Here is a 22493-nt window from a genome sequence, read left to right on the forward strand (position 1 = left end):
TTCTCTCTGTCCTGTGCAAACACCCCATCCATCTTTGATAGTCTGTGCTGATAGCATGCTATCGCCGCATGAGCACAATATCCAAAGAGCAAGTGTCAAGTAGGCATCAGCAAAGCAAGGTGCATATAAAAGAAAATAAGATTGGACAGGGTTTGGGGGTGGGGGGAGGAGAAATGATGTAGTTGCTAGTTTACCAGATAAGGCTTATCTGAAAAAGTGTTGCCATCCAGTTTTAAATGATAAACACATAGGGCTGAAAGGACCCCTGAGAAGCCATCTGATCCATCCCTCCATCTCCAGGGAGGTTTTATCTAAACCATTTTTCCTGAGAGGTGTCTGTCGTGTTCTTAAAATTCTGTAGGGAAGTGGATTTGACAGCCTCTCTAGTATCCCATTACTATGCTTTATAACTACTACTGCCAGGAAGCCCCTCTTTATACATATATATCCTTTTCTTCTCCAGCGAGAGCCCATTGTTCCTTGTTCTATCCTCTGTAGAGAAATGTTCGTACATCCGGATACAGCTTCTGAATAATAATCCTTCTCCTATATTTAAAGAGACATTAAGTGACCCATTTCTTTCTCTCCTCGAGACTAAATCATCCCAGGGGCTTTATCCTTTTCGCATTCGCCCATTTCCCATATCCCTCTGCAGTTTTTGATGTCTCCAGCCGGCCTTCTTTCCTTGGCAGGAATTTTACCTTGTGGGGGTTTCCAATGTCAAAATCACTTTCCGTGTACTGCTTCTACATGGTTGATTTTCAAGACCTGTCCACAGAAACACTGTACAATGAAGTGGGAGTAAGTCATTGGATTCTGTGGACACTTGTATTATGGAAGAGGGCATTTCCCATGCCATCTCCAGTTTCCTACGAACTGCCAGAGTCACTGGTGCAGTGAAAGTAGGCCAAGAGCGTGAGAGGTACCAGGATGATTCTGGGAGCTGGCTTCAGCTCACGGGGTAGGAAGGGAGATTTGACTTCTTGATGTCACATCTTTAAGAGCCTCTATGACCCAGAGACATGGTAATTTGTGAGTCCTACAAGCACGTCAGGCTCCTTGCCAACTATTCAGAGACCAAGAATCAAGACTTTATTATTATTATTATTATTATTATTATTATTATTATTTCCCCAAAAGACTAGATAGCCCAGCTCTGGGATGTTCTGGGTTCCTCTATGCCAGAGTCTATGGGTTCAGGCCCACAGCTTTTCTGTGGGAAAGCTGGGAGGAGTAGCAATGATTGGCAATTATGTCCTGCTCCTGACATTTTCCCCAGCCAAACAAAACCAATACCCAGAATTCCTTTCTTTCAAAAGTCGTGCCCTGTTGCTGAAACCGGTTTGGCTCAGTGGATAGAGCGTCGGCCTGCAGACTGAAGGGTCCCAGATTCGATTCCGGTCAAGGGCATGTACCTTGGTTGCGGGCACATCCCCAGTGGGGGGTGTGCAGGAGGCAGCTGATGGATGATTCTCTCTCATCGGTGTTTCTAACTCTCTATCCCTCTCTCTTCCTCTCTGTAAAGAATCAATAAAATATATTAAAAAAAAAAAAAAAAAAAAGGTCGTGCCCTGTGAAAATGTGTCTTATTCTTGAGTTTTCCCTTCAGAATTGCTCCCAGCTGCAATTTAAAACTCTAGTTTGAGGGGATGACACCAAATTTCAGTGATTTAAGCCTCAAGGGCATTAGGAACAGATAGGTCTCTTTACCGGCTGTTGAAAACTTACAGAATCACTTCTATTACCAGGGAAATAAGAGCATAATCTATGTGACCATATTTTTAAAAATGTCAAGGATAACACACATGCTCACTTTTGTTGTCGCCGTTGAAGTCTGATGCCCTACCTGAAAAATGATTTCCTACAGACATGGCTTCATGGGAAGTATATTCTATTAACATCTATGTTTGTAATTATCCTGCCATTTTATTTTATTTAGACTCGGATAGATAGACGCAAAACATGGCAGCTTTCTCACAGATCCAAGCAGCTGATGGGCAGAGGTTAATTTGTCTGTACATGGACACATTAGCTTGTCACATCTGCTATTAATTGCAAATGGATGTATTAGTCTAATTAAACATTGCAAGGAACTGACCTAAATTGTTCAACGCCTGTTGCTATCTCGACTCCACGATTAGCATACTTCAGGCTGCATGTTTATCCTCTCTATACTGATGTGAAGTAGCAGCATAACTACAGCTAGTAATGGTTCCTGCGGCCATCACTGCTGGTATGCTAACTGCTTGCAATGGAAAAATAAAACTCCTGAGACACACTTGTAAATTTACTGCTGAACTGCCGCCATTTCTACCCTGTTTCCTTGAACAAGAGCATTTTCAAATGCTTATTTTCTGTGGCAGCTGTCTAAATGGGTTGCAACCCTTCTAATTTTGGAGTTAATTATTAGGACAAACAGTTGTGGTAAATCAATAGCTCATCAGAATTAATTAAATGGGGAACAGCAACTGACTGTTCATCAGCTCGTTGGCAAGAACTCGGGGCAGAGGGTGCCTTTCCTGACTCTGACTTGACGCTGGTATATGTTGTGACCTGCACTTGGGACAGGTTTAGCGATGACCAGAAAGAAAATGCTTATGTGTAGCAAGTATGTAAATAGCGGAAGACCAGTAATTGGGTGCATTTTGGAATTAATGACTACATTTTGTGCATTTATTTCCTTAACTTTTATCAGCCTTAGATTATCCATCACACCTGTACTGAAGGGTCTTTACTTCCCCATATTAGCATGTCTTCCTCCACCCCCTACAGAACCTATATTTTGTGTTTAAAAGTATCTAGCAGTTGGGCACCCAGTAAATATTGACTGTATGAAGGAAATTAAGAAAACTGGTTTCATCTTATGTGAGATAGAAACATCTTTTAAAATATAAACCTTTTAGTAAGAATGCATAAAACTTTTTTCAATATGCTAAAAGCAAAAACATTTTTAAAAATAAGAAAAACCAGCTCTAAGTGGTATGACTCAGTGGGTGGAACATCTGCCTGTGAACTGAAGGGTCCTGGGTTCAGTCAAGAGCACATATCTTGGTTGCAGGCTCCTGGCCCTGGTTGGGATACGTGAGGATGGCAACCAATTGCTATCGCGCCCTCTCTCTCTCTCTCTCTCTCTCTCTCTCTCTCTCTCTCTCTCTCTCTCTCCCTCTCCCTGCCCCTTCCATTCTCTCTCAAAATCAGTGGAAAAAATATCCTCAGGTGAGGATTAAAAAATAAAAATAAAAAAAACATAAGAAAAATGTTTTCTTTTTAAACAAAAAGATTTGGTAAAGTCAAATTTTAAAACAGCCTAAGATATTCATCCTTCAAAATGTTGACATATCAGGCTTTGACTTATAATCAAGACTGTTTGAAGGTAAAGGTGCACTGCACATCTTGCCAAAACCTGACCCTCTAGAGAGCAGTCTTTCTGATCCTGAGAGAGTGTCTCATAAGAACAGGCTTGGTGACCTTGGCTGTGAGGGCTGAAGAGCTTTGCAGGCAAAGAGCAGTTGCTTTCACTCTCTCCTTTCTCATTTTTTTATTTTTTATTTTTTTATTATTCAGCACAGCAACTTGGGCACTTGAAAATAAATGTGCTTTGCTTCTCTTAACAGGTTGGAGATGGGCTCATGTACACATTCATAAAAGGTTGATGTAGTTGGCCCCCTTATACAAGAGATTCAGAGGCCTCAGTATTGCCTTGGGAACCATTCCACTGGCTTGTCTTTGATTCTGGACTTTGCCGTTCTCGTGGCAGCATCAGGTCTCTCCTGCCCTACTCTAAGCTTACTGGCATCACTCTTCATGGTTAAGGCAATGAGCTTTCACTTTGATCTGGGCAGAAGGATGTGATCTAGTATTGTAGATTCAGGAATGGAAGCCAACAACTCTTCAAAAAGATCTGTTTTGATGATGTTTGTTTTTTCCTTCATTTCCCTCAGTTATCACTATGAAATCAGAAAGATCCTTTTCTTGAATTTGTACATGAGCCCATCTTCCATGGTGGAAAAATTTACTCATTTTTCACTCAACAAACACTATGAAGGATGGTACAAAAATGAGTTTAAAATGGTTCTGTAGCTTATAGAAAATTTGAAGTAGATATACTCACTAGCCCTGGCAAGTGTTTCTCCATGGTTAGAGTGTTGGCCTGTGCACCCTAAGGGTCATGGATTTGATTCCCAATCAAGACACAGACCTGGTTTGCATGTTTAGTTCCTGGCCTTGTCCAGGGAGGCAACCAATCAATGTGTCCCTCCTTACCTTCTACTCAGTAAAAATCAATGGAAAAAATAAACCCAGTGATGATTAACAAACAAACAAAAACAAAAAGTTACACTGAATGATGAGTAATAGGAGGAAAGACTATATAAACTGCAAAGGAAGCACAAAAGAGGGGATTATTAGTTCTCTCTGGGTCAGAAGAAATCTGCCAGGAAAACTTCACATGGAAGACAATAATTGGTTAGGGTATTGAAGATACCCATTAGCTTTTAATCAGAAATACTTGAGGAGTCAAGGAATATTAGCATTAAAGTATATTTAATTTAATTATCCAATAAATATTTATTGATGCCAATTATATGCTTACTTGGCACTGTTATAGCAATGGGGACATAAGAGTGAAAAAAGAAAAAGTTTCTTGTAGACCTTAAGTTTTTGTTGGAGGGGAGAGTTATCAAATAAATATCTGAAATGTTATGCAAGGACAAATGTTTTGAATAAAAATAAAAACCACAGGTAGCCCCAGCCAATTTAGCTCAGTGATGGAGTGTTGGTCCACAGGTTAGATTCCAGTTAAGGGTATGTATCTTGGTTGCAGGTTCCCTGGCCCTGGTTGGGGTGTGTGCAGGAGGCAACCAATCAATGTGTCTCTCTCACATCTCACATCGATGTTTCTCTCTGTCTCTCCCTCTGCCACCCACTTTCTCTAAAAATCAATGGAAAAATATCCTCAGGTGAGAATTAATACAACAAACAAACAAACAAACACACACAGATAAAGAGCAGTGATGACAGTAGTGGCAAGTTATACTATTTTGTGTGGGAAAATAATGGAAAGCCAGACCAGGAGGAGGTGATGAGATGATGTTTGAACAAATGGCTGAAGGAGTACTGTGAGGAATCATATAGATACCTGAAGAAGACCTTTACAGGTAGAATCCACAACTGTGTCCAGTTTTTTAACATTATAAAGACTTGAAGAGTTTCAACATTAGAAAGATTTGAGTTTCGTTCTCTCTCTGTGTGTAGCAGTGGTGGGTGGGGTTCTTGAGGTAGTTACCTTAATACCCCCACTTTACACAATAGAAAAATCTCTAAATCCTATGGAATATAGGGAACTTAAGTGACTTTTGAAAGTCTTCATAAAAATTTTCGCTCAATACATTTTTTTTTCACAATTAGTACAGTTTGGTGCTAGTTGGTGATTCTAGGAGTGCTGGGCTATACCTGGATTTTTCCCTAATGCAACAATTTCCAAGCCTGATTGACTATGTCATCTGCTCCTGGTTTTTAAAATTACACATTTAAAAAATACAGATACCAGGACCCCATCTCCATCAGTAAGGCTGAGAAGGACCTGAGTATCCAGCATCGACAGGTAGACGCTCTCTCAGCTCTCTCATATTTGAAAACCACTGTTGTAAAAGTGCTTTTCACACATCAGTGTACATACAGCTTGCCTTGATCTCTTGTTAAAGTGCAGATTCTTATTCAAGAGGCCCCAGGCTGGAGGTGCTCCTGTTCTAACAGGCCAAAGCTGCTGGTCTGAGTAACAAGCACTGTCAACACTGGAACTGGACCAGAGCACTGGAATAAGGTGAATGAGGAAAAGTCCAAACACACCTATGGAGGAGGGCAAATTCATCCCACCTCTGCTGTCTATCAAGCTTCTATAGAGATTCCTCAAAGCCCAGGCCTCTGTCCCCTGAGAGCTGAGGCTGGAGTGGCTCTGAATGCAGCTTGAATAGTGATCTGGGGGTTGTGACATAGGCATTCTTTGATCTACACAACTAATGTGTCTCTCTGTTATGAGCTGAGGGAAAGCCTACCTGGTCCATGAAGTCTTTCTGCCTGCCTTCAATATGGACCATTCACCTCAGTGCCTCTCATCAGGATCACCTTCTCCTTTACTTTTTATCTACTTTGTGTGAGTCATTTTAATCTCTCCAATGAGATCATAAGCTCTGCAAAGCTTCAGCCCCCACAGGAAGCTGAATTTGTAGTAAGAATCATAGTATCTTGGCACTAGAAGAGAGCTCATGAAATTCAATTTTCCTTCCAGGCTGTGCTTACTTCTACAATATTTCACAAAGATAATTATGCAGCCCCTGCCTGAATACTCCCATTTGTGGAAAGCCCACTTTATCATGAATTGCTCAATTAAAAATAAATTCACAGAATTGAAATCTGGCCCTTTCAGATTTAACCAAGAAGTTGAAAATAAAGAAAAATAACTATTGTTTCTAAGTGCATAATATATGTTGGACCCTATTCTAAATTTTGCATGTAGTTTATTTTATGTATCTTCACAATAATCCTATTAGTCAGATACTATCATTAACCTCTTTAGAGTTAGAGAAGAGCCACATAAATTGTTCAAGATCAATCAACCAGAAAGTGGGAGAGTTGGGAGTCAAAACAGATAGTCTGATTGTAGAGAATACACTGTCTGAGTATAGCATAGATTAATCCTGGAATATCATTTATTTTTGTCCATTTTTTTGTATGAGCAAAGTCAGGTCTTCTCAAAAGGAAATTGTGTCCAGGGAAATTACTTCTTTACCAAAAAGCACTCTGCTGCATGTCTGTTTGGCTTTATGTATTGGGTGACTCAATCTATTTATTCCCTGAATGTGGTGGTGTGGGCTGAGATGGTTCTGGAATCCTTATGACACAGGTATCAGTTCTAATGAGTCAGAAGCCAATTCCAGCATGTCATAATTGTAAAAGTTTGATCAATGGAAAGGTTGATGGAACTTGGGAACTCAACAAGGGCTGAGTCACATATGTCAAGGCCTGCTGGAATGGCTAAAGGCATTTCCCCAAACCTGAAAAGGATGCATTAAATTGATTGCTTGCTGACAGACACCTCAGGGCATCTTAATCTACAAGTTATTGCCTCCTACTGGCCAAACACAAAAAGAGCCAAAGGCAATTCCCCAATATGACAATGCTTCTGTAGGAAACCTTACCCTTTGAAGTGTATATATCTCCACCTTGCCTTAGGACAATTTGTCTTAAAAAGCTAGAGGTCCTGAGACAAGGAGAACTTTGGTTTCTTCAGCCAAACTCCTCTGCCTTTCAAAATTATGTTTCATCTCTGGACTCTTATTTAATTTACATACAGCCCCTTCTCCAGATTGCTAAACCCTTCAGGTCAGATCAAGACCATGGGTGTTAAATCATGCCTAACATCTGGCATTAGTGTTTATAGTTGACAGTGGTGGTGGTGAAGTCTTTCATCTAATCCCTAGCTTTCCAAAAACTCAAAGTTGAATTAGTTTTATAGAATAGACATGAGCTTTTAGCTGGCCACAACCCAGTTCTGAGCCATCTAATGGTTTCCCATTAAACCTGGAATCAACTCCCACTTCTTTACTGTGGCCCTACTCTGCTATGTGTGCACCAGACAAGGCTCTAGGTTTCTTGGCCCAGACACAACCCTAATATTTGTTACACCCAGGCAAGAGGTAAAAGTTGAGGGCCACATACCATATATATAACTATTAAAAATTATAAATCAGTGACCTGTTAAATTAAAGATTTTTTATTCTCTAATTCTGGCATGCATACCTTTCTAAAGACAAATGCAAAAAAAATGTGTGAAGCTATGGTTTATAGATTTATATAACTGAATGTCTACCAAATATCAGATATGAATTTAATTAGCATTTCATATTTTGGGTGTTCAATAAAAATAAAATTAAAAGATTAAAATATTTTTATGTTTTCAAAGGTTATTCTAAAATAGTGAAATGATTAAGATTAAAAGATAAATAGAAATTATATATACCAACATTTTAAATGTAATTAGTATTTAATCATTATAAAATTTTGTTTATTTTAAAATTTTTAATTAAATGTTATTCAATAATTTTATAATGTAAAATATGAACTATTCCAGAGTTTAGTGTTTATCTAGTTGTCTTAGTATCACACTTCACATCTGTTACATCTGAACCTACAAATATACAAATTTAGGAGAAATATGTAATGTTTGATATTGCAAAGTTTTCCTCAGCTTCCATATATAACTGATGCAAATACCCTAATTTGTGCACACTGCTAGAGCCAGAAAATGGAATTGGAAAGAGGTAAGAGAGTGGATGGCTGGTGCTACTAAGAAACTACCTTCATTATGCAAGAATCAATTGTATTCATGTTTTCTAAGAAGAAGGATTTGACAAGTTAATTAATTTGTCTATTTTTTAAAGTCTGTGTTCCCATGTTCCAAACCCTCAATGCATTCTGAAGTTATGCATCTCAGCTCAGCAAACCTCAAACCTTTGCAGTCAGACACAGCTGCCTTCTGTTTTGAGGACACAGGGCAAGAGATATGGAGAACCAATTGTTTGAAATCTGGAAAGAGAGTCATGAGGGCAACTGTTTAAAATAACAGATTGTGCTGTCACCAGAACCATTGCAAGCTTCTGTGTGATGGAGGCACCTGTGTGCCTGCCATTTACATGTGTGTGAGTTTGTGATAGGTTCTCTGAAGCAGAGACCAACGGTAGGGCCCTTCTTTCCAGGTGTAAGGGGGATACTGCACTGGCCTTGCCTGTTTTCAAATGCATCAAAATCTCTGTTCCTTTACTTGTGTATTGCTTGCTTCCTTACTTCAGTCAGCTCTCTGCTCAAATGTCACCCCTTCAAGAGGCCACCCTGGCCGCTGTCTAAAATAGCATGCCTCTCCAGTCATTAACACCTTCCCTGCTTTGCATCTCTTTGTAGCTCTTATTAATAATTAAATTTACATTATATTTCTGCCTCCTTCACCACTGGGTAAGTTATCTGGAGAAGCCCTGTCTCTCTCATTCATGTATATGTCTCCAGTGTCAGAGTAGTGCCTATCACATCCTGGAAGCTCAATAATATTTTTAAGAGTGAAGGAAGGAAGGAAAGAAAAAAAAAAAAAAAACCAACTTGAAATAACAGCTCCTTATGGCAAGGGAGAAATGATTATATTTGACCCTAAAGGTTTTTGATCATTGTCTTTTGCCCTCTAGGATTGCTTGGGTTCCTAGGCAACAGCTGGAGCCATGCATACTTCTTTCCCCCTGCAGGTTACCTGGGAGTGTGGACTTTCCCCTTTGGTCTAATGAAGAGCAAAGCAGGTGTGACACTGAGCAAATTAGCAATACTTCTCTCATGCCTACCTGGGAAGCCGTGGAGCCGCCTTTCAATTATAGCAGTGCTTTCTCCATGGCGAAAAGGAACAGAAACATAATATTAATGAAGGCCAAGGTGATCTGCCTTCAACTAATACCAATTAACACGTTCCAAGTGACAGGACTATCAGGGAAGTGGCGGTTTTCACATGGTAGGGAACAGCTATGTGAAGGTTTCATTTTCTATCTCTGGCAGAATCAATCTAGATGCTACACATGCGAGGCCTCAGCAGAAGGCTCTTTTCTCAGGAACCCAAACTACATGTTTCCAATCACTTCATTGAAACACACACAGAAAATATGAAAAAGAAGAAGAATCTAGAACCCTGCCTTTTAGAAGAAGTGAGAGAGTGAAATATTATTATAGAAATATAAAAACGATAGTTAAAATCTATTAACTGACTTCCAAATGGTAGCCACTGTCCTTAAATTAACCAACTGGCTTCTTTCTAATCAACATTTACATAACATTTTTGAAATTACAAAATTATAGAAATGCAGAACAGATAGCAAGTGGCCAGATGTCAAAGAGTAGGTGGGAGCAGGAGAGAAGTGGGCATGGCTATAAAAGGCAACACAAGGGATTTATGTGATGATGGAAATGCTTTATATTTTGACTATATCAATGTCAATATCCTGATTGTGTTTTCCTGTATAATAAAGAGCTAATATGCAAATGGTCAACATGCCCTCACGCTGTCAAGCCCTCATGCCTTCATGGCTCAGATACTCAACACTGGAGAGAGAGGAATGGGGACCAGCCAGGCACAAATGAGCTTGCAAGAGAGGAATAGGGACAGCCAGTCTGCGGCCCAGGAGAGGGACAATCCGCATGCCCCATGGCCCCCACAGTCCCAGGTGCCAGTGGTTGTGTTTGAGCCTGTGGCCTGGGAGAGGGACAAGCCACCCACTCTGTGGTCCCAGGCAAAGCTACCTTCCCATGGTTCCCTGTGGCTACACCCAGCCTGGGTGAAGCCAGCCTGGGTCCTTGGTGCCTGCAGCTAGCCAGAGGGAGGGAAGCCCAGGTCCTAAGTGCAGGGAAAGGCAGAGGTAGTTGCGGCAATCAGGCCAGCAGGGGAGCAGTTAAGGGCTATCAGGCAGGCAGACAGAGGTGGTTAGGGGTGATCAGGCAGGCAAGTAGGTGACAGAAGCCAGTGGTCCTGGATTGTGAGAGGTAGTTGGACATCCCCCAAGAGGTTCCAGATTGGAGAGTGTGCAGGTGAGGCTGGACCTCCCCCTCCTCCACTCTCTGGTCACAAATTTCATGCACCGGGCCTCTAGTTATGCTATAATTTTCAATAATTTACCATTGGGAGAATAATGGGATTTCTCTATTATTTCTTATAACTGCATGTGAATCTGCAACTATCCTATATAATAAAAGGTAATATGTAAATTAACCTTCACAAGATGGCTGCCTATGACCAGGCTGGCACGGGGGTTAGTGAGGGTTGACCAAACGACTGAACAAGTAGGCTGCTAGGGTGACCAGGCTCGCAGGGGGGTAGTTGGAGGCAACCAGCACAGTTCGGAGGGAGGCAGTTGGGGGGCAACTAGGCCAGAATGGTGGGCAGTAAGAGACAGCCAGGCTGGTTGGGGAGACAGGGCAATCAGGCTGGTGGGGACTACAGTAAGGGGTGACCAGACCATCAGGGTGGGGGGGGGCAGTTGGGGGCAATTAGGCTGGTGAGGGAGGGCAGTGAGGGGTGATCAGGCCAGCAGGGGGTGGCAGTTAGGGGTGATCAGGCTGGCTGGGGAGGGGGGGCAGTTAGGGGCAACCAGGCAGGCAGGCAGGTGAGCAATTAGGATCCAGCAGTCCAGGATTGTGAGAGGGATGTTCAACTGCCAGTTTAGATCCGATCCCTGAGATTGGACCTGAACCAGCAGTTGGATATCCCCTGAAGGGTCCCGGATTAGAGAGTGTGCAGCCTGGGCTGAGGGGACCCCCCACCTTGTGCACAAATTTTATGCACCAAGCCTCTAGTTTCAAAATAAAAAGAGTAATTTTAGAAAAAAAAATACAAATTAAATATCTGAGAATAATCAACAAAAATATTTAAAATAAAAGCAGTGTTATTTTACTAGAGATTAAATCATACTAGTTAGCCACTATAATTAAAGCAATATGTTATTGTCATAAAAGATCAGTGGAATAAAATAGTCAATAAATAGATCCCTATGACGATGGGAAGTTAATACCTGTCAAAAGTGATATTACAATTTCAGGGAAAATACAATTTATTTAATAAACTATGTTGCATAACTTGTTTTCCATCTGGTAGAAAATTAGCACTGTTCTCTTATCTCTCACCACATTTAAAAGTAAATCTCAATTATAAATTTAAATATAAAATAAAAGCCAGTATAAACTTTAGAAGAAAAATTAGGAGAGGATAGGGATAAGTGATGTTTTTTGAAGCAAGATAGGATACTAGAAGTCTTACTAGTGAAACACGTGATTTTGTAAAATTTTTAAACTTGGCCCAAAATACTAAAAAAATATTAAAAGAAAAATTAGATATTGAAAAATATTTTGAGCACAAAGAACAGAAAATGAGTATGCCTAGTGTTAATAGAATAGCTTTTCCATTTCTACTTCATGTACACCATCAATGTATATTAGTGTTCTTTTTCTTTCTCCACGGCCTCCTCTTCCTCCTCCTCTTCTTCCTCCCCCCCCCCCCTTCTTTCTTCTTTACCAATTTGATGACTGGGATATGATGTGCACTTCTCTAACAATCAGTAAGGCTGGTTACATTTATTAGCTATTGTGAAGTACCCTTTTGTGAACTGTTAATTTGTCCATTTTCCGCTATGTTGCATATTTCAATTTTATAATCAGTGAATAGCATTACTATTATACATTTAAATTGAAGTATTACAACCTCAGAACTTTACAACCTGGCAATATCTATAATAACTTAAAGATACACATATAATTTAATCCCAGCCTGCCTTGAGGAATTTTCCTTTAGCAATAAATATGCCAGTTAAAAAACACACACTGCAATATAATTTGTAATGACCAAATCAGAAACACTCTGAATGTTCATTAATATCAGATTACTTGAATAAATTATAGTAAATTTATATCATTATGCAGTCACTGAAAAAAATGAGTTACATTTATATGGGTAACTCATAAGGATTTTCTTACGACATAGATAAAATATTAGATGATCTAAGAGTTTTGTTTTTTTTTTTACTATAAATTATCCTGAAGAGCAATATATGTACTTATAGTTCAAATGACTTATGAACATGGAAGGCTATATATCAAAATGTTGACTTTGGTTCCTGGGTCAGTGGTGAGGTGTTTATAAGACGGCAGAGCCAAGAGGAAATGGGGAGGACTCTGTTTATTAACATCTTTTATTTATTTCTAAATCAAGTATAGGTTGAAATCATAGTTGCAAAGAAAAACTGCCTTTACATTCATGACTGTATGTTCTTCTATATTAATTCATAGGAAAATCTAAGTAACTAATGTTTTACTTTCACTTGCAGAATCCACCTAGCAGCACCAGGCATCTATCATGCATGATGAGTTATCAGTGAATCTCCACACACAAACATTAGCACAGATCTTATTCTTTATGTTACAAGAAATGTTGAAAATATCCCCCAGTTGCCTGTAGATGCCATTTACAGTTTTTATCTTATTTGTTAAGGCACACACAAATTTGTGGCCATTTGAAATATAGGCGAACAGGGACTTTTGGTTTACCTATATATAATTTGGAGAAGTAATCTAGAAAGAGATTTTCAAGCTAAAGCAGTGCTCTTTAATTTAGTTTCCACAATGGAACTGTTAAGCTCTATTAGGTTAGCAATTCAAAAGTAGTTATATATAATGAAATTGATGGACAAAATATGCATGACTTTGAAAGCATTTTCACCCTGGAAGGAGACTTGGGGGTCCTTTGAACCAATTTACCTCATTTTACAGATGAAGACACCAAGGCTCAGATTGCTAAATAATCTACCTGAAGTCCCACACTAGCTGGCAGAATAGAACTCAGGACTCCTGACTCCATAGACAGGGTTTTGTGTTCTGTACTGGACTGCCTCACCCTGAAGTCACAACAACCATAGTTTAAGAGTCTCATGCTCTACTGACTGAGCTAGCCGGGCACCTGCAACAACCATAGTTTAAAAACACTTGATTGTATTCCATGCTCAGACAGCCGAAGCAATTAAAACAAAACAAAAATGGTGGACAACAAGGTAACTTCAAAATGAGATTAAAAGCCAGGGGGAATGTAGTCCTGCTGCCCAGAATGCATTAGGGTGATGCCATCAGGAGAGAAGTTTGACTTTATCCTCTTAGCCACGGCCACGTGGAGGCTTGGCAGAACTGTCCTGGACATTAGGGAGGCAGGGTCTGCCTAGAATAGAGTGGCACCTGTCCAAATGCTCAGCAATGATTTTTGTGGGTTATTATTATTATTAAAGATTTTTTATGCGTGAGAGAGGTCTCAGAACCCTATTGGCATTTCTCTCTAAATTACTATTGAAATGACTTTTGCTACCTTTATCCATCTCTTCACACACCCTGGTCTATTACCAATTTGTATATGGAGCCACTGTTTTTCTGTCTGTTTATAGGGTGTGTGTGTGTGTGTGCGCGCACGCATGTTTTAAATTTAAACCAAAAGAAAGAGAAAACAGGGAACTTTATCTCCTATGTCCAGATCCTGATCTAGAGTTTAAAAGAACATGTTTAATCCTCTTGTAAGTAGTGTATAGCTCACACAGGTAACATATAAGCCCCTCCCGGTGAATTTTATCAGCAAAAGTAGAGGAAATATCTTCCCAGGAATGGTAGGGGAGCAGAGCTGTGGCCTCCAGCTAGGCCAAATAACCTTATTCACTGAGATAAGAAGAGATCATTTATTCATTCAATTCATCAAATATTTATTGGACCTTCTATGTGCCAGGTGCTGGGCCAGGCTTTAGTTGTATAGCAGGGAACTGACCCCTTTGGCCAATCTAGGACACAGAATAAAGGTAGGCGCAGAAATCATGCTTATATGTATGATTCACCAATTGTGTGAGGAAGACCCAATGTGAATAAAAAACAGATACCCAAACAGGGTTTAAATAATCAACAACCCTGCACCTGACACTCTTTGTTCAAGATTGTACTTGCCAAAATCTCACTTTCAGGAAATCAGAAAAATAGCAAGACTTTATCTCATACTCTCCAATGCATATGTGGAACTCTTTTTAATGACATTGTTTCCCTCCTTACTAATATTATGCTAAACCCTGGCTAGTGTAGCTCAGTTGGTTGAGCATTGTCCCATATACTGAGAAGTTGCTGGTTCGATTCCTGGTTGGGGAATAGGCCTGGGTTGCCTGCCTGATCTCCAGTAGGGGGCATTCAGAAGACAGTCTGTGGATGTTTCTCTCTCAATGTTTCTCTCTCTTCTCCCTCTCTCTTCCTCTCTCTCTCTTTTTTAAATCAATTAAAAATGGTTAAAATGGTAGATGTAAAAATTTTATGTCCATTTTCACTATTAACTTCCTTTTTATATATATGAGTTTTATGTGTTTTGATTAATTAGAATGTTTTTACAATCATGTTGAGAAAAGATCATTTTAAAAATTAATAGCTGCTGAAACTGGTTTGGCTCCGTGGTAGAGTGTCGGTCTGCGGACTGAAAGGTCCCGGGTTCGATTCCGGTCAAGGGCATGTACCTTGGTTGTGGGCACATCCCTGGTAGGGGGTGTGCAAGAGGCAGCTGGTCGATGTTTCTCTCTCATCGACGTTTCTAGCTCTCTATCTCTCTCCCTTCCTCTCTGTAAAAAATCAATAAAATATATTTAAATAAAATAAAATAAAATTTAATAACTATTGTACTGCCTGGCCCAGGTGGCTCAGTGGATTAGAGCATTGACCCATGCACCAGAAGGCCAGGGGTTTGACTAAGCTTCAGGACTTAAAAATATTTTTAATAGCAATTTACCACCAACACAGGGCTAATTGCTTTTTATGTTTTATTAGAGGCCTGGTGCATGGGGGTTGGGGAGGAAGTCCCTCAGCCCAGCCTGCATCCTTTCGCAATCCGGACTGCTGGTTCCTAACTGCTCGCCTTCCTGCCTGCCAGATTGGCCCTAACCACCCTGCCTGCCTGCCTTATCTCCCCTAACCATTCGTCCGCCTGCCTGATAGACCCTAACTGCTCACCTGTCTGCCTGATTGCCCCTAGTCGCATCTGCCTCTGCCCCTGCTGCTGCGGCTTCTGGAAGGACATCTAGAATGATGTCTGTGATATGGAATTTTTGGACTGGAACTTGGATTTCTTTGTTCACTGGAATCAAAGAATGAATCCATGGACCGAAAGTGGTATCGCAAAGGTGGAGATTTATTGAAGGACAAGTACAGACTCCCACATGGGGAAAGGGAAAGAGTCCCACAGAATGGACTCCCAAGTAGGGAGGGAGAAAGGGTCACACTGAGTCTCTATGGTAGGGGTGTCGAACTCAATCAGAGAAGGGGCCAAAATCTAAAATCCAGCCTAAATCGCGGGCCGAATGGTTTACTGAACAGTCATAAACTGTCATTGTGATGGAAACGCAGCGGAGTGCAGTGATGACAGCGCGGTGTGGGCCACATTGCAAGGCCTGGCGGGACGGATTTGGCCCGCGGGCCTTGTGTTTGACACATGTGCTCTATGGCTTATAAAGGCTCTGGTGCCTTGATATCGCCTCTGATTGGTCACTATTCCTTTAGACTGGTTACTATAGTAACTCCTGGGCTTCTTCCCTATTGTTTTTCTATTTCCTTCTTCTCCCTCTGAATGAAGGGCTTCCTTCTATTTATTCGGTAAATATAGACCTTTTACTGTTCCCAGCTCCCCCATTCTATGGAAATCTACCTTCCGCTGCTCTGCAGCCCGGTGCTTTCCTTAATTTCCAAAACGTCTACAATTTCCTAAACCTGTCGTATTTTACCCCTGAAATTCCTGTTTCATCTGGAAGGTCATTTGGCTGTCTGGTCTAATTAGCATATTATGCTTTTATTATTATAGATTACAAAGTATCCATGGTTTTCCATTTTGAGGAAACTTAGAGAAATTAACTATTTGTCTGGAGTAATAAAGGTGTTTTGGTGGCACACTCAGGACTTCCAGCTCCAAAGTGCACACATTTTCTCTGTACCAGGCCACCCACAGTGCTGGGAAGCAGCTCGGGAGCCCCAGAGGGGGCTGCACAGCTGGGCAGTGGGAGCAGTGAGGTCTGAGTGGTCTTCGAACACCTGCTGTTCAGTGAGGAGCTGCAGAACCAGTCTCAAGTGGGGTCATTGTGCCTTTTTATCTCAAATCCTATTTAAGTTGCCAACTTTTTGCTAGGTACTGTTTGAGATCTCAATTAGTAATAGAACAGAGTTAATCATCATGATGATAGTAATAGTCTATTTATATTGTACCATGCACCGAGAATGGTTCCAAGTACTTTATCTGAAGTAATTCATTGATTTTTCACAACAGTTCTAGAAGGTAGGTATTTTTAAAATATATTTTATTTATTTTTTACAGAGAGAAAAGGAGAGGGATAGAGAGTTAGAAACATTGATGAGAGAGAAACATAGACCAGCTGCCTCCTGCAAACCCCCTACAGGGGACGTACCCAAAACCAATGTACATGCCCTTGACTGGAATTGAACCTGGGTCTTTCAGTTTGCAGACTGACACTCTATCCACTGAGCCAAACCGGTTTCAGCATAGGAGGTAGGTATTTTTATTACCCTTCTAGATAAGGAATGGAGGTACAGAGGTTAGTTAACTTGCTGTGCTAAGTAGATCCAGGGAAAAGATATGGGGTATTTATCTAAGGGTCCCTTCTGATAAACTTTAACAGTGCAGGTGTTGGGACATTCAAGTAGTTGCTAGCAAAGAGGCTACCAAGCAGGACCAAAGGCAGGCTTAGGCTGAAAAGACCAAGAAGCTTTCATTTCAATTTTAAACGTTCGCAAAATAATTCAATTAACTGCTGGAGAAATTACACCACATGAAATATATGCAGTTGTAAATCACACAGCTCTTTATTACTCATACAAGTTCCTGATGCTGCGGGTACAGGCTTAATGGGAATCCCGGTGGCACTGTCCTCTGGGGTCCGGCAGCTGGGCTGGGCTAGTCCAGATGCAGGGGGCCGGCATTCCTCACCCAAGAGCTGGGTTGCATCTCAATCAAGAGGTACTAGCCATTCTTCTGTGGTCTGGCAGGGAGAGGAGCGTGGAGCGGCATAACTTGCTGGACAGACAAAAGGACCTGCCTTTGTGGCTGTCTTGACAGGCAAGCAATTAGCTGGCCGGGACCTATTTTTAAAGCCTATTTCGTACTCGCAGCAGTTCAGGTGGCTATCAATGCACACATGTTAATATCAAACAGGGCAAGGGGCGACATATGGTTATCTAGGGAGAGTACATCACTTCCACAAATGGTTTTCTTAGAAAGTCACTCTGAGTCAGTAAATGAAGTTCAAATCCTTATCTAGAGGGTACACAAGCTTCAGGGCAGTGGGGAATGTGTCCTTAATATCACACTTTAAGTTTCAAGGAAACATTTCAAAACCTTCCTAACATTTTTAGACATTCTTTTTAAAAAAATATATTTTATTGATTTTTTTCAGAGAGGAAGAGAGAGGGATAGATAGTTAGAAACGTCGATTAGAGAGAATCATCGATCAGCTGCCTCTTGCACACCCCCTACTGAGGATGTGCCCGCAACCAGGATACATGCCCTTGTCCGGAATCGAATCTGAGACCTTTCAGTCCACAGGCCGACGCTCTATCCACTGAGCCAAACCAGTTCCGGCTTTAGACATTCTTTAAGCATTTTTAAACATTTCTACATTTTACTACCACACTTACCTAAACCCACACATCTGGGAAGTGATATAGTCAGGATTCAAATCTGCAAAATGACCTCAAAGTTCTTCTTAACCATGCCATATTGACTTTCATCAAGGAAATGGTAGAAAAAAGGAGACAACCAAGTGGACTGAGGGGAAAAAATATGGCGAATTTCCCAGTGAAGAACACAGAGAATGGATTAGTAGGCAGAGAGTGGCTCATGCAAAGGCCTGAAGCAAAAGAGAAGAATATGTTTGGCATTTAATAGTTCATGTGGCTGGAGACTAGGGTGGCAGTTAGGGTTTGCATGAGTGGAAGTAGACCAGAGAGGTGGAGGTTGATTTAAAGGCACTGGGAAAGGTAACTCTCCACAGAGAGCCCTGTAAAGGATGGACAGGGAAGTAACACCGTTGTATTGTCAATCAGTAAGCTAGATAAGATGCCTTAATGAGTCAATTAGTTTGTAGTCATCTTTATTGTTCACAGGTTCAGAGCATATTACCTCTGTCAAATTCTGGACAAACACAGGAAGGAGTATCCTCTTTTTATATCCTTCTAGCTCTTTGTGTAAGTTATTTTTGCAGACAGTTTATAACTTGAATATATACCATATCTAATAAACATCTGTCATATCTATACAGACAACTTGTAACCTTGACTACATATCATATCTAAATAAACACCTGTAACCTTTGATACATAATGAACAAACACTTGGCATGAGAATATGGGAATTATTATCAGTATCAGTGTAACAGCCCCTTTAGATGGCTAGCTTGCAAGGTCAGACAGTCAAGTTTATCTTTTCTATTATTCAAGCTAAAAAGCAAAGTTATATTTTACAGAATAAGAGACTATCTATATAAATGAAAGCCTAATATGCTAAGTGTCAACCATCTGTAACTGTTTGGTTGACCACTCGACCAGCTACTATGGTGCACACTGACCACTAGGGGGCAGATGCTCCAACTGTGTTATCTTAGCAAGTCACTAAGGGGCTAGCAAGGCTGGTCCCCTACCCACATAGTTTTCCCAGACTTGTTTGGATGGCGATTATCAGTAGAATGAGAGCAACCTTTGTAGAATGAGAGCAACCTGTCATGGCTTACCAAGAAGTCTGTAACTATTTACTGAGATTTGCTGTACTGAGAATCTGCCTGATTTGCTGTACCGAGAATTGTCCTTCTGCTCTGTCTCTCCCTTAGAGATCAAGAGGAACAAAGAATACATTCCTCTTGACAGACCTCCTATTCAGTGTTCTGTGTATAAAAAACATTATGCAGTTAATAAAGCTGCTGCAGTCTCTGGATGTCCTGTAGTCCTCTCAATCCCACTTTCCTGTCTTTCTTTCTTTTCTCAATTCCCACCTCCCTACCTCAGCCGGGTTCAACCTGTCAGGCTGGCCCTGACACAACTGGTAGGTTAGCTTGATGCTGGGATCCGGCCCATTGGGACTGGGTGAGACAGGCTGGACATGCCCTGGAGCCCTCCTGCAGTCCTTCCCTGGCCAGCCAACTTCCTGCCATCCCTCCCTGGCCTCTAAAATATTTCTTTTAATTAATTTTTTTCAATGTGCACAAATTTGTGCATGGGGCCTCTAGTCTAAAAATAACAGAGTAGTTCAAACAGCAGTTATAAACAGCAGTTTTTCAAAGAAGGTTCCACCATGATTGAATACAACTAGATTTGTGTGCAGGGTGTTATTGAGGGGACAAGACTAGAGGTGCTGAAATGGTTTAGAAGCCTGAATCTAGGTGAGAAAAAAGTAAAATAAAATAATATGAAATGAAATGAAAAAAGAAAAAGAAGAGAAAGGAAGTTGAAACAAAACAATGTCTTTGGAGGTAGAGAGAAGAAAAAAACTTGGGAGGTTCTTAGAAAGGTAGAGTTGGTGAAACTTGAAGACCAGACTGGTGAACTAAGAGACTGGGAAGAGCCTAAGTTGACTTTGATCTTCTGAAGAGCCTAAGTTGACTTTGATCTTCTGTAATTCCCTCAGTGGAATCCCTTGGAGGATTCCACTGAGGGAATTACAGCAACCAAAGCACCACCAGCCAGTAGATGTTGAGCAAGCTGTTCTATTCCCCGTTCTAAGCAGTTGACATTTATCCACTGATTTACCCCTAATAATAGCCCTGCTGTGTAGGCACTGTTATTACCCACATCTTATAAATGAAGAAATAGGGGCACAGAGGGATTATGTAATTTTCCCTTTGCAATTACTGAGTGGTAGAGACAAGACAGAACTCAGGAAGTTTTGCACTCAATTCTGCACTCTTAGCTCTTATACTATGCTGGGAGAAAGTGATGAGGTCAATTTTGAGCATCTCATTTTTGAGATGCTTGTAAAAAATCATCAAATGACAAGTTCCAATAGGGAATTGGGCCTGTGGGACTGGAGCTCAGGGGGAGGATCCAAATTCCTCTGCCTGTTCGAACTCAATGCAGCACACAGGGATCATCTGCAACGGGGCAATCAGGAGTGGTTGGTTGTTCATTTTAGAGGGCCTATGCTCATTTTGGAGGGCCTATGTCCTCAGTATTCCAAACATATTGGAAACAGGAAGTTTCTGAATTAATTTTTAACTATATGCTTAATGGTATGGTTTGAAATTTTAGTGAGCACTGGTTGAAGCCATTGGACATCAATTTAGGGGAGAGGTTGTGCTTATAAAAATGACTCATCACCTCACCCTAGATTCTTTCTTGGATAAGTAGGTGGGATGATTAAATAGATAATATACAGATAGGAATCTCACTTGTCATATGATTCTGGATACAGCAAGGAGGAGATAAGCTCTGATATGGAAAGAGGCTGGCAGAATTAGTGGGAAGAAGCTGGCCTCAAGGCTTAGGAAACAATCAAATTAAATGGGCTGCTTGCAGGCACAAGTCTACTGTGGGCTAATTTGTTTCCTGCAAGAAGAAGAAAAAAACCCTCAACTCATTCTTGTCCTCTTAAATTTTAAACAGGCATTGCATAATTGCACTTTCCTTTTCTTAATATTGTTGCTTGGGCAAGGAGGGAGGAAAGAGAAAGAAAGAGAGGAGACCTAGAGGAGAACAAGAAGAGGAGATGGAGAGAAAGAAGGAGGGAGAAGGAGGGGGGATGAGGGAGGAGGTACGGAGAGGAAAGGAAATGCCTTGGGCTCGATCTCTGCTTATCAGGGATGCTAATAACATCCCACCTGCCAGTACAAGCAGGAGATGTGTATGTTTCATCTAAGCGTCTTCCCTTTGAAATATCAGTGCTTGCTCTTTTTCAGAGGAAAATTCCAACTTCAGTTTTCTTTCATCTCTGATTCTGCATGAGAAGCTATAGTTTAACAGCACTTAGTGGACCAATCGGTTAAACATTGACCTCATTTGCAGACTCAACCCAGACAGGATATAGAGGAAGCATGAAGACTATTTTGCCAGACTCCATGCTTATGCTTTCCCCATCCCTGCAGGACATTTGTTCATCCATCAGATATTTGCAGAAGGCTTATTGTGAGACAGGCACTGGGTTCGATGCTGGGAGACAACAGAGAATAAGAGCTTATGACTCACTGGGGAGGAAAGGTCCATGGGCTGAGGCAGTGCCGTATGCTAGTGCCTCCAGGAGGGAAACAGAGTGCCATTGGTCAACACATAAGGAGCACGAACCCAGGAGTTGGAGTATCAGGGCAAGCTTTGTGCAAGCAGGGGCAGAACCAAGCAGAGGCTCAAAGGCTAACAGGGGTTAGTCAGGTTGATGAGCAAGAGAAAAGGCACAGGGCTCAAGACTGTGGGAAAAGCATGTGCAAAAGTCCCGAGGCCAGAAAAAAAGAAGGCAATTGGGGACAGACATACTTTAAAGTGACAAGAGGGTACAAGTATAGTGGAAGACAGAAGAAAGCAAGGTGGTAAGAGAGTTAAGGCTGTACAGATTAACAAAAGGATTTTGGAGAACAGGCCTTACTATAAATCTAAAGAGTTTGGCTTTTACTGGGATTACAACATGAACCATTGAAATGTTTTGAACAAGGAATGATATGATCAGATTTACAGTGAATAAATACTGTACTGGCTGAAGTGTGGAAAATGACTTAGAGGGTGCAAGCCAGGAGAGGTACCCCTGGGATTGCTGTAGTAAACAGATGTGAGAAGATGCTGGCCTGACCAGTACATTGGCTTGGTTAGGCAGGAATTTGAAGGAGGGGTTGGCCAAGAGTCAAGGCTGGAACTTTAATAGCGTAGAGAAGGAACTCTGTGGA

This window comes from Pipistrellus kuhlii, unplaced genomic scaffold (genome assembly GCF_014108245.1).
Source record: "Pipistrellus kuhlii isolate mPipKuh1 unplaced genomic scaffold, mPipKuh1.p scaffold_m20_p_2, whole genome shotgun sequence".
NCBI lineage: Eukaryota > Metazoa > Chordata > Mammalia > Chiroptera > Vespertilionidae > Pipistrellus > Pipistrellus kuhlii.